Source organism: Erythrolamprus reginae, chromosome Z (genome assembly GCF_031021105.1).
Source record: "Erythrolamprus reginae isolate rEryReg1 chromosome Z, rEryReg1.hap1, whole genome shotgun sequence".
Lineage (NCBI taxonomy): Eukaryota > Metazoa > Chordata > Lepidosauria > Squamata > Dipsadidae > Erythrolamprus > Erythrolamprus reginae.
Window position 1 is genome coordinate 85923840 of NC_091963.1, and position 20365 is coordinate 85944204.

A 20365-nucleotide genomic window follows, 5' to 3' on the forward strand; every position below is an offset into this window, starting at 1 on the left:
CCTTGAACGGTCCTTTTTGCCATGTCAGGCAGTGATCCGCAACAATTGGGAACCTTTATAGCCGGGCAGCTCGTAACTCCTTTGCTCCTTTTCTTGAAGTGAGGTTCAGGCAGGAGATTTGAATTGTGGCTTCTGTCTCTGCCGTCTCGATCCGGCTAGCCTCGATGGTCGCCCTATCCGGAGGTATGGCCACGCAGGCCGGGGACCCCCTCCTTTGGTGACTCCCGGTCCTAGGAGCAGTACCTACGCAGGGAAGAGGCTCCGACCTGGGAAAAAAGTTGCAGGCAATACTCCACAGAGCAGGGGCCCGATCCAGCAATGGTAAGCTGAGAAATCCAATGCTGTGTCTGTAATACAAGCAAAGAAAGGAATCGTTAGACATATTATGTTACAGATAGGGAAAAAGAAAGTAATAATTTAATATCTAATCAAACTAGATTACATAGAGTCATAGGAGGAGAAACTCGTGTGTCCCTTCACTATGACTGAGTTTTTTAGACTGACACAGTAAGGGCAGCATGGGGGTTGGACCAGTTGATTATGCTAATTTTTAACTCAGTGCCTTCCAATAAGGCTGAAGTATCACCCATGTTGGACTCTCCGTAGCAGTGCACTGGAGAACTATATTTCTCTTCTTAAGTAATAACATATATACAGAGTCCTTGTACTTCATTTAGATCCTATCCTAATCCTAAATATTCTATCTATTAACATTATATATATGATGGTCTTGGTATATTCGGGTTTCTTCCCATGTAGGATTTGGAAATTTCTGGCGACGTTTTGACGAGGTCCCACTCGTCTTCAGGCTGGTGTTTCTGTCCTTGTTCTGGGGCGAACACAGCAAGACCTGAGCTGCCTTCCTTCTATAAATACTGGTGGCTGGGTGTGGTTTGATGGCTCCTGGTGAGTCAGTGGGGTAACACCTGGGGTCGTTGATGTAGCTGAGGTATGCTGATTAGTTAATGGTTGTAGATTAGGTGTGATATCCTGAGTAGTTGGAGCTTGCAGGCTACTTGATTGTTTTGCAATGTGTGTTCTGAGTCTGGTTTCAGTTTCTATGGCTGGGATACGTTTGAGGGCTGGTTTCCAGATGTCTGGTAGGGGGGAGGTATCATCCTGCTTGTTCATATTTTGGGGATGTTTTTCTATCTCGATGGCTTCCATGATTATTCTTTTGCTATAGTGTTCTGTTTTGGAAATTAATTTGGTACTGTCAAAATCAATTTCATGTCCTGTGGTTTTGAAGTGTTGGAAAAGGGAGGAGGTTTTTTCTTTTTTCCTTAATGCATTCTTATGTTCTGCAACACGTGCATTTACTCTCCTGTTAGTTTGTCCAATATATGTGGCTGGGCAGATTTTACATGGTATTTGATAAACTCCCTGGTTTTCTAGCTGGATATTGTCTTTGGGGTTTCTTAGGATGTTGGCTATTTTTTTATCTGTACCAAAGGCTGTCTTGATGTTGTGTTTGCGGAGAATTTTGCTGATTTTATCTGTGGTGCCTTTGATGTAAGGGAGGAGGGCGATGCCATTGTCCTGTTCTGTGTCTTGGTTCTTGGGGGGGTGTCTCTTTTTGGATTAAGTTGGTGATTGCCTCTCTTTGGAATCCATTGGAAATTAATACATTTGTGAGACTGTGTAATTCAGGTTCCAGATGGTCTTTGTCGGCTAGGCGTTTGGTTCTGGAAATGAGGGTCTTGGCTACGGAATTGATCTGTACAGGGTGGTGGTGGGATTTTGCGCTCAAGTAGTGGTTGGTGTGTGTCTTCTTCTGGTAGACAGTATGTCCTAGGGAGCCATTGGTTTTTTTGTAGATTAGGACATCTAGGAAGGGAAGTTTGTTGTTGGTTTCTATTTCCATGGTGAAACAATATATATATATATATTCCCTCATGAACTCTAACATTGAGAGAATACATCTGCTCTCTGTGATGCAGATTCACCAAAAACCATCATAAGAATGAACTGCCAAAACCGATTATATACCAGTATGCAAATTAGCCCTCATGTACCATTATATTCCCTTTTTTCCATTCTGTATGCTGAAATAATTTACATTTTTTTCAAAGTAAAACAATATAAATTCATTTCTTATTTCATTTGCATGGAAAAACATTATTTTACATTTTTCTTCACTGCTAGCAAATCCATTAAGTTTCTATATCTTTCATTTGATAACGGTTTTGTAAATATATCAGCTAGCATATTTTCTGTTGGCATGTATTCTAAGACAATTTCTTTCTTAAATACCATATCTTTTACATGAAAATAACGAATATCAATATGTTTAGTTCTATTCTTAACCCTTTCTGTTCTGATTCTTTTTATATAAGCTTGCTTATCTTCATATATTCTCACTAGTTCGCTTGCATTTACACTTGCATCTTTCAATAACTGTTTAATCCATACTGAATGATTACACGTTTCTGATAATGCTATAAATTCAGCTTCCATTGTGCTACCACTTACCAAAGTTTATTTTCGAGATACACAACTATTCCTATTATTTATTTTCTACCTGATATGTCTTGAGCAAATGAAGCATCTGCCCATATTTTCAATTCATCCTCATTTGGCTCAATTATCAATTTATAATAATTTAATAATAATAATGTATTAGATTTGTATGCCGCCCCTCTCGGAGCGGCTCACAACATCAATACAAAATACAAATCCAATGATTAAAAAGCAAAACAGTTAAAAATCCTTGATTTAAAAACAATCATACAACCCAAACAAACCATACATAAAACAGTTTAAAATCCTTGATTTAAAAACAATCGTACAACCCAAACAAACCATACATAAAACAGAGCGGCTCAGGGGAATCAATTTCCCCATGTCTGGCAGCAAAGGTGGGTTTTTAGGAGTTTGTGAAAGGCAAAGAGGGTGGGGGCAGTCCTAATCTCCAGGGGGAGTTGATTCCATTGGGTCAGGGCCACCACAGAGAAGGCTCTTCCCCTGGGTCCCACCAGACGGCACTGTTTTGTCGACGGGACCCGGAGAAGGCCAACTCTGTGGGACCTAATCGGTCGCTGGATTCATGGGGCAGAAGGCAGTCCCAAAGGTATTCTGGTCTCATGCCATGAAGGGCTTTATAGGTCATAACCAACACTTTGAATTGTGACCGGAAACTGATGGGCAACCAATGCAGACTGTGCAGTATTGATGTGACGTGGGCATATCTGGGAAAGCCCATGATTGCTCTTGAAGCTGCATTTTGCACGATCTGAAGTTTCCGAACACTCTTCAAAGGTAGCCCCATGTAGAGTGTTACAGTAGTCGAACTGATGTGAGCAGTGATTCCCGGTCCAGGTAGGGCCACGACTGGTGCATCAGGCGAACCTGGGCAAATGCCCTTTTCGCCACAGCCACATTCTCTAATGTTAGAGGTGGATCGAGGAGGACGCCCAAGTTGCAGACCCTCTCCGAGGGGGTCAATAATTCCCCCCTCATGGTAATGGATGGACAGATGGAATTGTCCTTAGGAGGCAAAACCCACAGCCACTCTGCCTTGTCAGGGTTGAGTTTGAGCCTGTTGACACCCATCCAGACCCTAACAGCCTCCAGGCACCGGCACATCACTTCCACTGCTTCGTTGACTGGACATGGGGTGGAGATGTGCAGCTGGGTATCATCAGCGTACTGATGATACCTCACCCCATGCCCCTGGATGATCTCACCCAGCGGTTTCATGTATATATTAAATAGCAGGGGGGAGAGGACTGACCCGAGGTACACCCCCACTAACACTGACTGCGACTGACCGGAGAGGTAGGAGGAGAACCACTGAAGAACAGTGCCCCCCCCTACTCCCAACCCCTCCAGCCGGCACAGAAGGATATCATGGTTGATGGTATCAAAAGCCGCTGAGAGGTTAAGAAGTACCAGGACTGAGGATAAACCCATCCTGGGCCCGCCAGAGATCATCCATCAACGTGACCAAAGGAGTTTCCATGCTGTAGCCAGGCCTGAATCCTGACTGTTGAAGGCCTAGATTTATGGTCCATTGTCCCTTTTAAATATTTACATAGTTTCTCAACACCATTCCAATTATACATTGTTGGTCTGTTTACATGTCTGCTAAGAATATCAACGCTAGCCCTAATATCAGGTCGTGAAACTTCAGCCAAATTCATTAATTTCCCTATGGTGCTTCTATACAAATCTTGCTGCAAAATAGGTTCACTCTCATCTATGTGATTTGTATATTGAGTTGACATAGGTATATTTGTTATATTGGCCTCCTCCATATTACATTCTTGCAACAATTATTTTATTTTATTTTCCTGTGATATAAAATATCCTTTATCTGTTTTTTTTATTACCATCCCTAAGTAATAAGAAACATTTCCCAATTCAACTAGTTCAAAATTCTTCTTTAACATCTTGACAAAATCTTCATAAATTCGTTCTTCACTATATATTACAAGTATAGCATCTACAAAGACAATTACTTTAGTATCATTTATACCAGTTCCTTTGGTATGCAAACATCTGCTTTGCTTGCTGTAAAATCCATTCCTGTCAACACTTTATTATTCCAGTTAGGGGTTGATTGCCTCAGTCCATAAATGGACTTTTCCAGGTTATATACTAAAACCTTTATCCTTACAAAAATGTAGTCTTTATATCTATGTTTTACTACCATATTTTCTTTTGCTGCTATTCAATGTCTGCATGTGGGACTAAATGTTTCATTATAATCAATCCCTTCTTTTTTATTATATCCCAATGCTACTAGCCTAGCTTTATATCTCATTATGTTGCCTTCACCATTACATTTGGCATTAAACACCCATTTGCAACCAATTGGCTTCTTTTCTTCTGGTAGTTTTACCAATTTACAAGTTCCATTTTTTTCCAATGAATCAATTTCTTCTGAAGCTGCCTTTTTCCATCTACTTGCCTCTTCATTTGGCATTTTGTTTACTTCTTCCCAATTTTGTGGCTCTTTTACTAGCATTACTCTAGACTTATTCACCTTTTTAACTTCAGCTACTTCCCATGTTTCCTTTTCCTTACTGATTACTTTTCTAACTTTATTTTCTTTCTCATTATTTTTATTTCTTAACCACACATGATATCTCCCTATGTCTTTTTCAGATATTACATTCCTAGACACTACTACCTTTTCTTCTTCTTCTATATAAATTCTGCATGCATGGCTATTCTCATAATATCCTATGAAAATTCCTTTCTTGCCACCTGAATCTAATTTTCCTCTGATCTGCTTTGGAACATAAACATATGCTATACATCCAAACATCCTAGTATAGCTCAGATTTGGTTTTCTTCCATATAGGACTTCATATGGAGACTTTCTAAGATAGGAGTGATAAATTCTATTTTGTATTTAATTTACACACCTGAGCCCTTCAGCCCAAAATTCCTTTCTAATTTGGCAGCCAAAAGTACCAATCTGACTCCAGCACATAATATCTAGTGCTCCATTTCAATAATTCCCCCTTCTACTGGGGTATATATTGCAGTGACTCATTCCTTGTGACATTAAATAATTTTCAATTTTTCTATTTGTGAATTCACTACCATTGTAACTTAATATTTATTTATTTATTTATTGGATTTGTATGCCGCCCCTCTCCGCAGACTCGGGGCGGCTAACAACAGAATAAAACAGCATATAACAATAATCCAATACTAAAAACAGTTTAAAACCCATTATTATAAAAACCAATCATACATACAGACATACCATGTATAAAATTGTAAAGGCCTAGGGGGAAAGTGTATCTCAATTCCCCCATGCCTGGCGGCAGAGGTGGGTTTTAAGCAGCTTACGAAAGGCAAGGAGGGTGGGGGCAATTCTAATCTCCGGGCGGGGAGTTGATTCCAGAGGGCCGGGGCCGCCACAGAGAAGGCTCTTCCCCTGGGCCCTGCCAAGCGACATTGTTTGGTTGACGGGACCCGGAGAAGACCCACTCTGTAGGATCTAACTGGTCGCTGGGATTCGTGCAGCAGAACGCGGTCCCTGAGGTAATCTGGTCCGGTGCCATGAAGGGCTTTATAGGTCATAACCAATACTTTGAATTGTGACCAGAAACTTATCGGCAACCAATGCAGACTGCAGAGTGTTGGTGTAACATGGGCATATTTGGGAAAGTCCATGATTGCTCTCGCAGCTGCATTCTGCACGATCTGAAGTTTGCGAACACTTTTCAAAGGTAGCCCCATGTAGAGAGCATTACAGTAGTCGAGCCTCGTGGTGATGAGGGCATGAGTGACTGTGAACAGTGACTCCCGGTCCAAATACGGTTGCAACTGGTGCACCAGGCAAACCTGGGCGAACGCCCCCCTCGCCACAGCAGGGTAATGGACGGACAGATGGAATTGTCCTTGGGAGGCAAGACCCACAGCCACTCTGTCTTGTCTGGGTTGAGTTTGAGTTTGTTGACACCCATCCAGGCCCCAACAGCCTCCAGGCACCGGCACATCACTTCCACTGCTTCGTTGACTGGACATGGGGTGGAGATGTATAACTGGGTATCATCGGCATATTGATGATACCTCACCCCATGCATGCCCTTGGATGATCTCACTCAGTGGTTTCATGTAAATATTAAATAGCAGGGGGGAGAGGACCAACCCCTGAGGCACCCACAAGGGAGAGACCTAGAGGTCGACCTCTGACCCCCCCCACTGACACCGACTGCGACCGACCGGAGAGGTAGGAGAACCATTGAAGAACAGTGCCTCCCACTTCCAACCCCTGCAGCCAGAGCAGAAGGATACCATGGTCGATGGTATCGAAAGCCGCTGAGAGGTCAAGAAGCACCAGGACAGAGGACAAGCCCCTGTCCTGGGCCCGCCAGAGATCATCCATCAGCGCGACCAAAGCAGTTTCCATGCTGTAACCGGGCCTGAATCTAGACTGTTGAGGACCTAGATAGTCGGCTTCTTCCAAGGACTGTTGGAGTTGAAGCGCCACCACCTTCTCAACAACCTTCCCCATAAAGGGAAGGTTGGAGACTGGACGGTAGTTATTAAGCACGGCTGGGTCCAGGGGAGGCTTCCTGAGGAGGGGGCGCACAAGCGCCTCCTTATAAGGAGCCAGAAAGAACCCCCTCCCCAAGGAGGCATTGACAATCTTCTGGACCCAGCTCCATGTCACCTCTCGACTGGCTGAAACCAAATAAGACACGGATCCAGTAGACAGGTGGCAGAACTCACAGCTCCAATGGCCTTGTCCACTTCATCAGGTGTCACGAAGTCAAACTCCCCCCAGACAGATGGACAAAGATGTTTAGCCCCAGTCACCTCGACTGACTCGTTGTCAGTCGACTCTGTTTTACAATTGGAGTCAAGGTCAGCTTGGATCCGAGTGATTTTATCAGCGAAAAACATATTAAAATCCTCGGCACTACTCTGCAAGGGCTCCCCAACTCCCCTCTGGTTAAGAAGGGAGTGGGTTACCCTAAACAGAGCGGCCGGGCGGGATTCTGCTGATGCAATCAAGGTGGCATGATACGCGCAACTTGCTGCCTTGAGCACCATTTTCTAAGTCTTAATATGAGCTCTTACAAGTGTTTGATCGGATTCGGACTTACTCTTCCTCCATCACTTCTCTAGACGTCTCTTCTGGCGTTTCAACTCCCGGAGCTCCTCGTTGAACCATGGAGCTCTACGGGGTCTAGTGCCTTGGAGAGGTTGCAGCAGCGTAATTCGGTCAAGGGCCTCCGCTGCAGCTTTGTTCCAGGCCTCAGCCAGAGACTCTGCCGAACTGTGGACGAGTGTATCTGGAAGAACCCCAAGTGCCTTCTGAAAATCTTCTGGATCCATCAGGCGCCTGGGGCGGAACAACTTAATTGGTTCCGCCTCCCTGCGGGGGAGGATTGGAGCCAGGAAGTCAAGCCACAGCAGAAAATGGTCTGACCATGACAAAGGCAACACTTCTAAGCCCCTTAGTCTCAGACCATTACTCAGTTGCTCAGAGAGGAATACCATATCAGGTGCGTGCCCCCCCTCGTGAGTCGGACCCTGTACTACTTGGGTCAGGTCCATGGTTGCCATGGTGGCCATGAACTCCTGGGCCAGTCCAGAGGATTCGCCAAGCGACAGCAGGTTGAGGTCCACCAAGACAATAAGTCTGGGGAATCCCACCGCCAGCCCGGCTACCTCCTCGAGTAGCACAGGCAGGGCTTGTGCCACGCAGCTGGGAGGCAGGTACGTGAGAAACAAGCCCACCTGAACCCCTAAGTCCAACTTCACCAGGAGGGAGTCGCAACCCGCAATCTCTGGAGCAACGAGTCTACGTAGGCACAGGCTCTCCCTGGTTATAATATATATAATATAATATTGTAGTGATTGTATTTCCAAATTTCATCTTTGACCACATAACAAAGAATTTTAGCCATTTCAGTACCTCTGACTTACTTTCCATTGGATATATGCAGCAATATCTGGAAAAATAATTGATGATGGTTAAAAAATAAGATTTACCACTAACACTTTTGCAAGATACTGGTCCATGCACATCAATGTGTATAAGTTTCATTACTCTTTTTGATCTTGCATTATTTCTTATAGGAACTGTTTTTCTCTTTGCTTTTTCAGTGTTACAGCAGTTACACACCACATAGTTTCCACATTTTTGTACCTTTAAATTATATTCATCTTTTTCATTTATCATCTTATTCAAATACCCAAAATCCACGTGGCTTAACCTACAATGCCATTTACGTATGCAATTTGGAACTGTACATTTTTCTTCACTTAAATTTTGCAAACATCCTTTTGCCCTTTCCAAATTCTCCTTCCCTACAATTACATATAAGGGATCCTTCCATCTTACCTGTTAAACACACTTTGCCCTTGTATATTATCTTACAAATATTGTTTTCAAATAATACAGAAAATAATCCTTAGTCAATAAATTGCTACTGATTTCCAGAACCCACATAACATTGTTCCACACATTGTTGTCTTGATCTTTTGGATGTTTCAGTGCTGATATCTTTGCCTTTCCAACCCCTATTATTCTTATCTCCTGTCCATCAGCCATCTCGACCCATCCATCTGACTCTTCTTGCTTTCTAACCTGCAAAAAAATATTTTTATTATAACTCAGATGATTCGATGCTCCTCAGTTGACTACCCAGAGTTGTATTTCATCCTCCTCTGCATCATTTTCTCTGCACATCATTATCTTCTCAGGTTTCTTTTATTCTTTTCTTCTATAGCTTTGGAAATTTTCTTTATTCTTGGTACTCTATTTCTCTAAACATTGTCCAATAAGATGTTTGTCAGACCCATATCTGAAGCATCTTTTCTTCTTCACCTTTAATACTTTATCCATATTGTTCTCAGCTAGTATGGTGCTTCCACTATCACCCCCTGCTGATGTTTTAGGTTTAATTGTATTCTTCTATCAATTTTCTTGTCACATTTTCTACAGTTATCTGTTCATTTGGCAAGTTTTCAAGAATACTGACTCTGGTTGAGTAGCTATGGGCTTAGCATCACTGCAACTTGCTCCTCTTCATCTACCTGTGCATTACTCTTTCTCAGCGCACACACAGTCTTTTCAATGCTTGTGCCAGGTTTCATCTTCATTTGATACAACATTCTCCTCAAAAACAGCATCTTGCTTACTGACAGCCTGGCAAATAAGTTTTCAAGTATTTTCCAAATTAATTTAACTGTTGGTATATCTTGAATTTTGAATAACATTGAATCATCTATATTTATAACCAACAACAATTTAGCTTTGGTGTCTTCTTTATTGCATTGCCTTCAAGCTTCACATTGTTGTTGATCTTGCTCAATATGATACCATAAGCCAGTGATGGTGAACCTTTTTTCCCTCGGGTGCCAAAAGAGTGTGTGCGCAGGCTATCATAGATGCATGAGTGCCCGTACTCATAATTCAATACCTGGCAAGGGCAAAAACAACTTCACCCGCTCCCCAGCCCCTGAAGGCTGGAAACGGCCTGTTTCCTAAATTCTGGTGGGCCCAGTAGCCTCATGTTTTGCCCTCCCCAAGCTACAAAGGCTTCTCTGGAGCCAGGGGAGGATAAAAATGCCTTCCCTCATCCCTCCCGGAGGCTCTCTGGAAGCCAAAAAAGCCCTCCCAGAGCCTCTTGCGAGCCAAAAATCAGCTGATTGGCACACAAATGCACATTGGAGCTGAGATTGTCAAAGGCTCACGTGCCAGCAGATAGGGCTCCATGTGCCACCACTGCCATAAGCCTTCAGACTCCAATAATAACTTCACTCTTTACACCATGAACTATAGTTTTCTCCATTCAATTTGCTGATTAGTGACTTTTGTATAATGTCCCCAGACATTTTGATCAATCTTCACAGAAAAATTTGCCCTTTAAATTTTCTCCCCACACTGACACCTGTCACAAAAATTCTGGCTACTGCAGTTAACACCACCAACTGCTACAGCCTTCAACTATCTTTTCCACAGTTCTCTCTCTCACACACAGTTCACCCTTGGCAAATCTTTACAAATAAACAAATAAACTACAGCCGAATTTGGATCGCAGGTAAACAATACAAAACAGCTGCTTATCCGGGTTTTTTACTTCTCTCTTTTTTTCATTTTTCCCTTTCCGTTTTGGCTTTCTATGTGTGGTTCCTCTTCGGAGAAATTAACACTAAAAACTTTGCGTAGACACCGAGAATTAACTGCCGACATAGACTAGCAGACACAGATCATCAGACCAGCAGAAAACAAAACTAGTGTTTCCATACGGTGTTTTGGATATTTCTCCCTTTTTGCTTTCCTTTGCACTCTTTTTTTGTCTTAAAATCGGAACTGTGGATATGTCAACGTAAATGTAAACCAGCTTCCTGACGGGGGAATGCTGTCCAGAAACTGCTAGAAACTTCGAAACTTGTTTTTGCCCTCTCACAGGCCAATTCTTTTAACCCTGTATCAGCTTTTTACGTCCCTCATTTTCTTTTTTCTTTTGCAAATAAGACGGTTCCATATTTTTTTTTCCTTGCATTAACTTTGGATCACCCCCACAGAACTCTTTAACAACCATTTTTCTTTTTTTTCCTTTTCCCCTTCCTTTTTGTCATGTTTTTACTTCAACCTTCTCTTCCACACTACCAACCCCTCCCTTTATTTTCCTTCCCTCATTACTTTAAATTAAATAGATTAAGTAGATTATTCAACCCCTGAAACTGATATTTACCGTAGTTTCCTATGTGAACAACCTGATTTATTAATTGATTATTAACTTGGTATATTTATAGATAAACTAGATACTTTTACATATTTATATATTTATATATTTGTATAGCTAACATATTTATTGGTGTTAAGTAATTAATTATTAAACTCTAATTTATAATACACTATAAGACTTCACATTGATTATTGATTATTGTATACTGTTTATTATCTATTAAAAAAACCTATTATAAGTGAACATTTCATTTGAACATTCTAGATGAAACTTAATTAAATACTCCATAATATAATATTAAAATTGATATAGTCATAGAAGTTTAGGAATAAGTGTATAAACAAATGTAATAAATGTGTGGGATCAATGTATGACTAGTAATAGAATAACAATTGAATAGTAATTGACTAGTAAGTATAATAGCTACTACCAACCGACAGTTGTTAACTGATATTGTAATTAGATACTCTATTAACCTGTTTTGCCCCTCGCATATGTACTTCTACTCCTGTTGAGACGAATATATTGAGTGATTGTAAGATTAATTCTAAACATCATATAAACTAAAGGTACTAGACATACAGTGGTACCTCAGTTCTCGACCACAATTCGTTCCAGAAGTGTGGTCGAGAACCGATTTGGTCGAGTACCGAATTAATTTATCCTATAGGAAATAATGGAAATGGATTTAATTGGTTCCCAGCCCCTATTTCCTTTATTTCCTATGGGATAAAGATCTGAGGAGCTCTATAGTCTAAGCACTCCAAGCTGTAGGAAGGGTGGGGGTGGCTGCAATACCGGCAGTTTTGGGAGGGCTCCTTTCCTCAGTGGTTCGTCTTGTACCTGTAGGTAGCTGCATCAGCTTTCTCCTTCCCAGCAGCGGCTTTCCATCAAGCAAGCAGCAGCGCCGGGAATGTCACATGATGAAGGGAAGCTGCCGGAGCCATCTCAGCAGTTGCTGCTGCTCCAGCAGCTTCCCTTCCTCATGTGACATTCCTGGCGCTGCTGCTGCTCGAAGGAAAACCACCACCGCCACCGGGAAGGAGAAAGTTGCTGCAGCTGCCTAGAGGTAATAAGATGAACCGCTGAGGAAAGGAGCCCCCCAAAGCTGCTGGTATTGCAGCCACCCCCACCCTTCCTACAGCTTGGAGCACTTAGACTAGAGACTGGGAGGCTGTTAAGTGGGTGGCCAGGATGGGCGTGTCATATTCCAACTCCCATTCCGTCTCACCCCATCCCCTCAGATCTTGTAGCATTTCGGATAATAAACAACATTTTCTGTGGCTGTTCAGTATCCGAATTTTTGTTCAGATACTGAACCAAATTTTTGCCAAAAATTTTGTTCGGTATCCGAAATGTACGAGAACCAAAGTGTTCGAGAACCGAGGTACCACTGTATTGTGTTTAAATAATTAACTTAACAGAATAATTATATACAATCCTAAACCTAAAGTCTTATTTTTCCTACCACTGAATGAAAGTGTGAAGTAATTTTTTCAGAACAATGAAAATGTCACAAACATACTAAGTCTCTTAAGAAACTGACACCAACAACACCGCTTACAATCAGAGCAAAATCATCAACAGAAATGACAACAATAGAGAAACAAGAACAAGGACCATCCCTTCAATCCATTCAGAGTTCACTGGACTTAATACAAGACTTTATGAAACAAACACAAGAAACCATGTTTAAAACACAAGAAACTATGATTCAAAACCAAGTTCAAACAAACAAAAATTTCAAATTCATGAATGGGAACATGGAAGAAATTAAAACGCAAATAAAGAACATACAAGATGTTATTGATAACCACGACCAAAAAATTAAAATAATGGAAGAAAACATTGTGAAGACAGAATTAAACATAGAAGGAACAGAAGAGAGACTAAGAGCGGCTAATCACGAGTTGGAGGGGGCAGTAGCACTATTAGAAATGGAAGACCCGTTGTACCTACCTGAACGGTCTTCTCGATGCACTGGAAGGAGAGTCCAACATGGGTAATGTACCAATCCTATTGGTAGAGACTGAGTTATAATTAGCATAATAATAGCTACCGCCCCCTTACTGCTCCCATGAGCCCCAGTTTTAAAAATGAAAAAACCAATGTAAGAGGATAACCAACTTTTATTATCACAACTGAACTTCAAACTCCCCATCTCCGACGTCTTTGAACTGTAACTAGTCGGGTGGGTTTGGACTCTCCTTCCAGTGCATCGAGAAGACCGTTCAGGTAGGTACAATGGGTCTTCTCCACTGCATCTGGAAGGAGAGTCCAACATGGGATATACCAAAGATTTACTGCCCATGGGAGGGAGAAGGTCTTGACTGGGACGTTGGAGATGCACACACTTTCTGTAGCACACGTCTACCAAACGCTGCCTCAGCGGACGCAAATGAGTCCAACTTGTAGTGCTTAATAAATGTCGTAGGTGCTGCCCAAGTGGCAGCTCTGCAAATGTCTTCTATCGAGGCCTGTGTCGTCCAGGCCGCCGATGTGGCCGCACTCCTGGTTGAATGAGCTGTTAGGCCCGTCGGGGGGTCATGTCCTCCCGCTCTGTAGGCTTCCAGAATGCAGTCCTTGAGCCAACGGCTTATCGATTTAGAAGATAGTCCAAGTCCCATTCTGTGTTGAGAAAAAGAAATAAACAGAGTCTCAGACTTTCTGAATGCTGCAGTTCTCCTGATATAAATCTTTAGAGCACGTCGTACGTCGACTTTATGCCATCTTAACTCTGATGGATGGTCTCCATGCGTGCAGAAGTCAGGCAATATAAGTTCTTGTTTCCTGTGGAACAAGGTGTTCACCTTGGGAATGAACGCCGGATCCAAGCGGAGTACCACTCTATCTGGATAAAAGATACATAAATCTGGTCTCACAGATAGGGCTGAGATCTCTGACACTCTGCGTGCCGAAGTGACCGCTACTAAAAAGGCTGTTTTCAATGAAAGGAGCCTAAGTGGAATTGATCGCAAAGGCTCAAACGGTGGTTTTGTCAAGGCCTTAAGTACTATCGATAGATCCCATGAGGGGAACCTCCGTACCGGTGGTGTATGTGAATTTGAGGCTCCACGTATAAAGTCTCTTACCCACGAGTGATGGGCTAGCGAACGAGACTCTGGTATCTGAATCATGGTGGAGAGTGCTGCCACCTGTCTCCTTAACGTGTTAGGAGCCAGTCCCCGGTCTATTCCTGCCTGTAGGAATTCCAGCACCGTGATCACCGATGCCTCCCTGGGGTTCTTGCCCTCCTTGCTACAAAATGTGCAAAAGGCAGCCCACGTGGCCTGGTATATCCTGGAAGTTGAGGGACGTCGAGCGGCCTGAATTGTATCGATGACCTTCTCCGGCAGATCTTGATGCTTTAACCGGTGCCTTTCAAGTGCCATACGGTTAGTTGTAGCCACTGGGGATCCGGGTGTTGTAGGTTCCCCTGGCTGAGGGTGATGATGTGGTCTGGCATCCTCCATGGTGGAGTTACTGACAGAGCCATCAGGTTGGCGAACCACGGCCGGCGTGGCCAGTGTGGTGCCACCATCAGAACCTCTGCCCTCTCTTGGAGAATTTTCTCTATGACTCTTGGTATCAGGTTTACTGGAGGAAATGCGTACAGCAGCCCTGTCGGCCAAGCTGACCGCAAGGCGTTGACCCCCTCTGTCCCCGGTTCCGGAAAACGTGAATAAAACCTTCGGGTCTGCGCATTCCGGTGGGTGGCGAACAGGTCTACAGATGGAGTCCCAAACCTGTGCGATATCTGTTGAAAGAGCGCTGGGTCCAGCCTCCACTCTGATGGGTCTAATGTAGTCCTGCTGAGCCAATCTGCCTGGGTGTTGTTGGTCCCGGCAATGTGCTCCGCGGATAAGGACGCTAGGTGAAGTTCGGCCCAATCGAATAGGTTTGCCGTCTCTTCCATAAGGCGACGCGACCTCGTGCCCCCTTGGTGGTTCAGGTGAGCTCTGGTCGCCACATTGTCTGTAAGCACCAGTATGTGTTTGTCCCGGACTATAGAGTGGAAGGTCTGAAGAGCTAGAAAGACCACTCTGAGTTCGAGGAAGTTTATGTTTATAGGTGTCAATTCCTCTGCTGACCATGTGCCTTGCGCCATGTGGGGGCCGATGTGAGCTCCCCAACCATAGAGGCTGGCGTCTGTAGTTAAAATCATCTTGTCCTGCATCTGAAAGGAAGAACCTTTGAGTATTGCGGGCGATGTCCACCATCTCAGGGAAACCTTGACGTTTCGCGGTATTTGGATTCGCTGATCTGAGTGGCTCACCTTGGCCCTTTGTGCCGGTAGTAAAAACCACTGCAGGGCCCGGATGTGGTGCCTGGCCCAGGGCACAATCCCTATAGCCGAGACCAGGGTTCCCAACACCTTTGACAACAGTGACATGGGGACCTGTCTGTGTTGGTTGAGTTCGGCTATCAAGCGTTGTATATTCACTATTCTCTCTGGGGAGAGTGAGACTGAGCCCGACAAGGTGTCTATGATCGCTCCCAGGTGTAAAAGTCTGGTTCTGGGGATCAATTGGCTCTTTTCCATATTGATAGTAAAGCCATGAGCTTCCAATGTCCGTATAGTTTGGCTTAAGTCCTGTCTCGCCTGCGCTGGCGACCTGGACAGTATGATGATGTCGTCCAGATACGCCATCAGTCTGATGGATTGAGAGCGCAGGTGTGCTGTCAGGGCATCCAGGAGTTTGGTAAAAGTCCGTGGAGCTGACGAAAGGCCAAATGGCATGGCCTTGTATTGGTAGTGTGTTCCCTCTGAACAAAAACGGAGGTATTTCCGGTGTGATGGGTGTATGGGAACATGTAGGTACGCCTCTTTTAGATCGATGGACGTTAACAGATCCTGTGATCTGATTGAGGTCAAAATAGTTTGTAGCGAGTGCATGTGGAATCGTCTGTACTTTATGAAGATGTTTAGTTGCTTCAGGTTGAGGATCAACCTGCAACCTCCTGAAGACTTGGGAACAATGAAGATCCTTGAATAAAATCCTTTTCCCTCCTCCTGTGGCGGTACTGGTTCTATGGCTTGGATTTCCAGCAAATGAGCAATTTCGTTTTGTAATTGCTGCTTGTTTTGCGGTTCTCGAACCTTTGGGCAGTGTATGAACCGGTTGGGGGGTTGGCCTACAAACTCCAGGCGGAGTCCTCCCGACACCGTAGCCTGGACCCATTGGTCGGAGGAGGTGGTGTGCCAGGAGGCGCTGAAGTGCTGGAGCTTCCCGCCGATTGGCAACTGGTTGGCAGAGTCACTTAGAGTGGCGGAAGCCTCTCTGGGTGTTCCCCCGAAAGGGCCGCCTCGAGCCCTGGTAGCCCCTGGGTCTGTCTTGGAAGGACCCCCGGTCACTTCTGAAGGTTTGGTTTGAGAACTGACCTTGTGCATACGACCTTTGACCCTGACCTGCCCCTGCGGAGCTATCCCAGCGGGGCGTTTGGCGCCTCGTATATGGCGCTGATCTCCGGTCTTGCCGTCTGCCCGTTCTGGGGAGGACCTTCCTCTTGTCCTTGTCCTCAATGAGGACTTTGTCCAATATATCCCCAAAGAGCATAGAGCTTTGGAATGGGGCTGACGCCAGTCGCCACTTGGACTTCAGATCGGCTGGCCAGTGTCTAAGCCACAGGAGTCGTCGTGCTGCAAGAGTGGTAGCCATGCCCCTGCTGGAAAATTTAGCCGCGTGCAATGTGGCATCTGCGGAAAATTCCGTCGCAGCTCGTAGTTTAGCCAGGTCCTGGCGTAGTCTTCCGTCCTCCGGCCCCAGGTGAGATTGCATCTCTTGCATCCACCAGAGAGAAGCTCTATTGATGAAGGATGCAGCCGCTGCTGCCCTAAATCCCCAGCTCGCCATCTGGTGTGCCTTTTTCAGGAGTATCTCCGCCTTCCGGTCCTCTGGCTTCAGGCTCTCCCCTGTTTTGGAGGGCACCAGGGCGCTGGAGACCAAGGTCACGACCGGTTGGTCTATGGGTGGAAACTCGAGGAGTTTCTCCACCTCCTCGTCGAACGTGTAGAAACGACGTTCCAGGTTGGATGGACCTTGAGCCGCTGCTGGGTATTGCCAGGGGCGCTTGGCTCCCTGCAGAAAAATATTTGATGCTGGGAAATGTTCCGACTCGGGCTGAGGTTCCTGGAGCAAGGCGTCTGGGGTCTTGTCTGCATCTTCTGCTGTCTTAGTTGTTCCTGGTAGGTTCATCACCTGTTTACCCTTAAATAACAGAGTCCTGAACAGTGTTGGCTTAAACAGGCCTACCAGTTGTGGTTGTTCGGAAGTTGTTTCGTCCTCAGAGAGGTCATACTCCCTGTCGCTGTCCTCTCCCATGAGTGGCTCCTCCGATAAGGACCCCAAGCCCGAGGGGGGCGGTGCTGACCAGACCTGCCCTGTTGTTGCTTGAGAAGGTTGCTGGCCATATTTATTGGCCCCAGCCGCCATGCCTTGAGAATAAACATTTGCAATAAGATCCTGCAAGTCGGGTGGCATATCCTGCCAGGTGCTTGCCTGTGCCCTTAGTCCCGTCGCTGTGGGCGTGAATGTGGCAGCTGGGCCCAGAGAACTTCTTCTAGCATAGCTAGCTGACTCAGGTCTGTTCCACGAAGGGGCTGGGGAGGATATGATGCGTGGCAACACAGGTGATTGCCTGTCAGGTGACCAGTCCTCCTCAGGTAAGCCAAAGGCCTGCAGTGTGGTGACTGCGTCAGGTGTTGAAACTTGCCTCTGGCCCAGTGGTACTGTGGAGGGGGAGGCCTGTAGAGCCGCCTCCAGTTTTTTTTCTAAGGCCTTAATACGTTTTTCGGCCTCCTTCATAGATGAGGCTGAGGCTGGGGACTGTGAAGTCTTAGACTTCTCCTTGGCCTTCCCCTTCGGCTTTTCCTTGGCCACATTGGGGGAGGCAGCCTTCTCGAGGCCCGCTTGTTCCTCCATGGTACTCACAGTGTTCATGGGACTGAGGAACCGTCGGTGTTTTGGCCTCGTAGCCTCGTTGCTCAGCAAAAATTTGGCTCTGAGTCAGAAAAAAGATGGCCACTGTCTTTTTTGGCCAATCGTGCCTGCGCACTGAGGCTTGCAGCCTCTTCGCGCCTACCAGCTGCAGGAAGGACTTCCTGTTGGCGCCTTTGGGGGTTGCGCAAGTAGCAACCAACATGGCGGCCCCCATGCCGTTCGAGGCTTTTTTCCCTTTCGGGGGGGAGCGCTGTGGCTTCCAGCCCCCACTGCGGCTTATGGCAGCTCCTGCTGCTTCTCCGGCGGTGCGCTCGCGGCTCCACTGGCCTCGCCGGGGTTACTGGCAGTCCCAGTGTCTTTGGCGCGCCGGCGGCTCGTTCGGCAGCTGCCGAACAGCTGAGAGGCACGGCTCCGCTCCTTGCCTAGAGCCTCAGCTATAGCGCCTTCAAGCTTTCCAGTGGAGGGGTCGGACCCCTCCACCTTCAGCTGACAGCCCTGGTCTGGCCACGGAGGTCAGGGTCCCCAGGCTGGGTGCTCCTCTACGGGGTGTTCCCACGGAGGGAATACAAAACCCCTGAGGAGGATCGTTGGGGGTGCTGCCCGCGGAGGGCAGAGACCCCTTTCCTCTGTTCTTCCTTCTTCTGCGATCCTCTCAATCTGAAAGACAAAGAACAGGATTAAACAGGTCAACAACAATCAACTTATTTTTATTTATAATTTATTTCTATATATATAACTCCTAAGAGCAAAACTCAGTATGTCTCTACCCTTGGACTGAGTTTTTAAACTGGGGCTCATGGGAGCAGTAAGGGGGCGGTAGCTATTATTATGCTAATTATAACTCAGTCTCTACCAATAGGATTGGTACATTACCCATGTTGGACTCTCCTTCCAGATGCAGTGGAGAAAAAGCCAATTTTTACTTACAAATTCAAAATGTACCGGAAACTAATGATGAAGATCTCTTCAAAAAAATGACGGAAATATTCTCCTCACTCTTAGAAGTAGATGAAGAAGGGCTCAGGAACCATATTGACGAACTGTATAGGGTACAAACAAATTATGCCATATGTCTTAAGTTACCGAGAGAGGTGCATATCAGATTTACAAAGAAAAATGTTAGAGAGGAAATATACAAAAGTACAAGAGGTGAACCCCTAATATACGATGGGAAGGAAATAATAATATTAAAACAAATTCTGAAAAGAATAAGGGAGAGAAGAAGAGATTTTCAATTTTTAACGAACAAATTGATAAGACAATGGTGTGCAGCCTCCACTTCCACAGTGCCCACCGAGGAGGAGGGCTGTGTGGACAACTGTCGTTTCAGGAAGATTACGTGCAGTCGAGCAAAAACATAACAATTTTGGTCTCTCTGTATCAAATTCCTATAATATTCTTGCGGATTTAAATAGTAAGGATGTTGTAGATATTAGCAAGGCCCCTCAGATGGAGAATGAGGGGATGTTAAAAGGAGAAGTTGCTGTAAGTGAGGTGCATAGTGTCACCAAACCATCAATTGCAGTTAGTAGAAATAAAAAGGGGACACATTTTCTTGTGGGTGACTCGACTGTTAGAGTGTTGATTTGGGACAGAGTAAGGATGTGGTGAAGGTGATGGGGTGTCTCCCAGGGGCCACTGCCAACAGGGAAAGGAGGCGGATTACAAACATTGTCAAGGCTGTGAATAAAGGTAGTAAAGTTGATGTGGTGGTGCATCTTGGCACAAATGATTTGTCCCAGAGAAATGTTAATCGAGTAAAAAGAGATTTTCAATGTCTAAGTGTGGAGCTGGGTAAAATAACTGATTCAGTGACTTTCTCAGAGGTGTTACCAGTTTGTGGCCAGGAGGATAAAACAACTTGTATCAGAGAGTTTAATGTGTGGTTAAGGCAGTGGTGTAAAGCTGAAGGTTTTGGCTATGTAAGTCATGATGTCAGTGGGTGGTCTAATAGGGAGTTGTTTAAGAGGGATGGTTTGCATCCATCATACAGAGGTACCCAGGTGCTCGGTGAGGAATTCAGAACTTTTTTGGACAGGCATTTAAACTAGGTAAAGGGGACAGAGATGTAACTGATGTGGATGATTTCTGTCCCCGACCAATGAGGATAAATCAGTTTCTGGAAGCTTATGAAAAGGGAGCTGCAAATAAAATAGATGTAGTTGTTGATGATAAGGGGCAAACTAATAATGAAAATAATGTTCTTCGGGTAATGTGCACGGATGCTCGAAGCTTGAGCAACAAGCTCTGTGAGTT

General features: G+C 45.0%; 1 protein-coding gene across 7 annotated transcripts in view; it reads right to left on the bottom strand.

Moving 5' to 3' along the window:
* The window catches only part of GRB10 (growth factor receptor bound protein 10), a 450157-nt gene that overhangs the window by 339447 nt on the left and 90345 nt on the right, over positions 1-20365 (bottom strand). For 2 of the 7 annotated variants that reach the window (XM_070727758.1, XM_070727753.1), the window contains exon 2: positions 19037-19149. The exons of the other annotated variants lie outside the window; for them this stretch is intronic. The gene's annotated coding sequence lies outside the window, so the exon portion shown is untranslated. The remainder of the gene's footprint in view (positions 1-19036; positions 19150-20365) is intronic. 7 annotated transcript variants of the gene reach the window in all.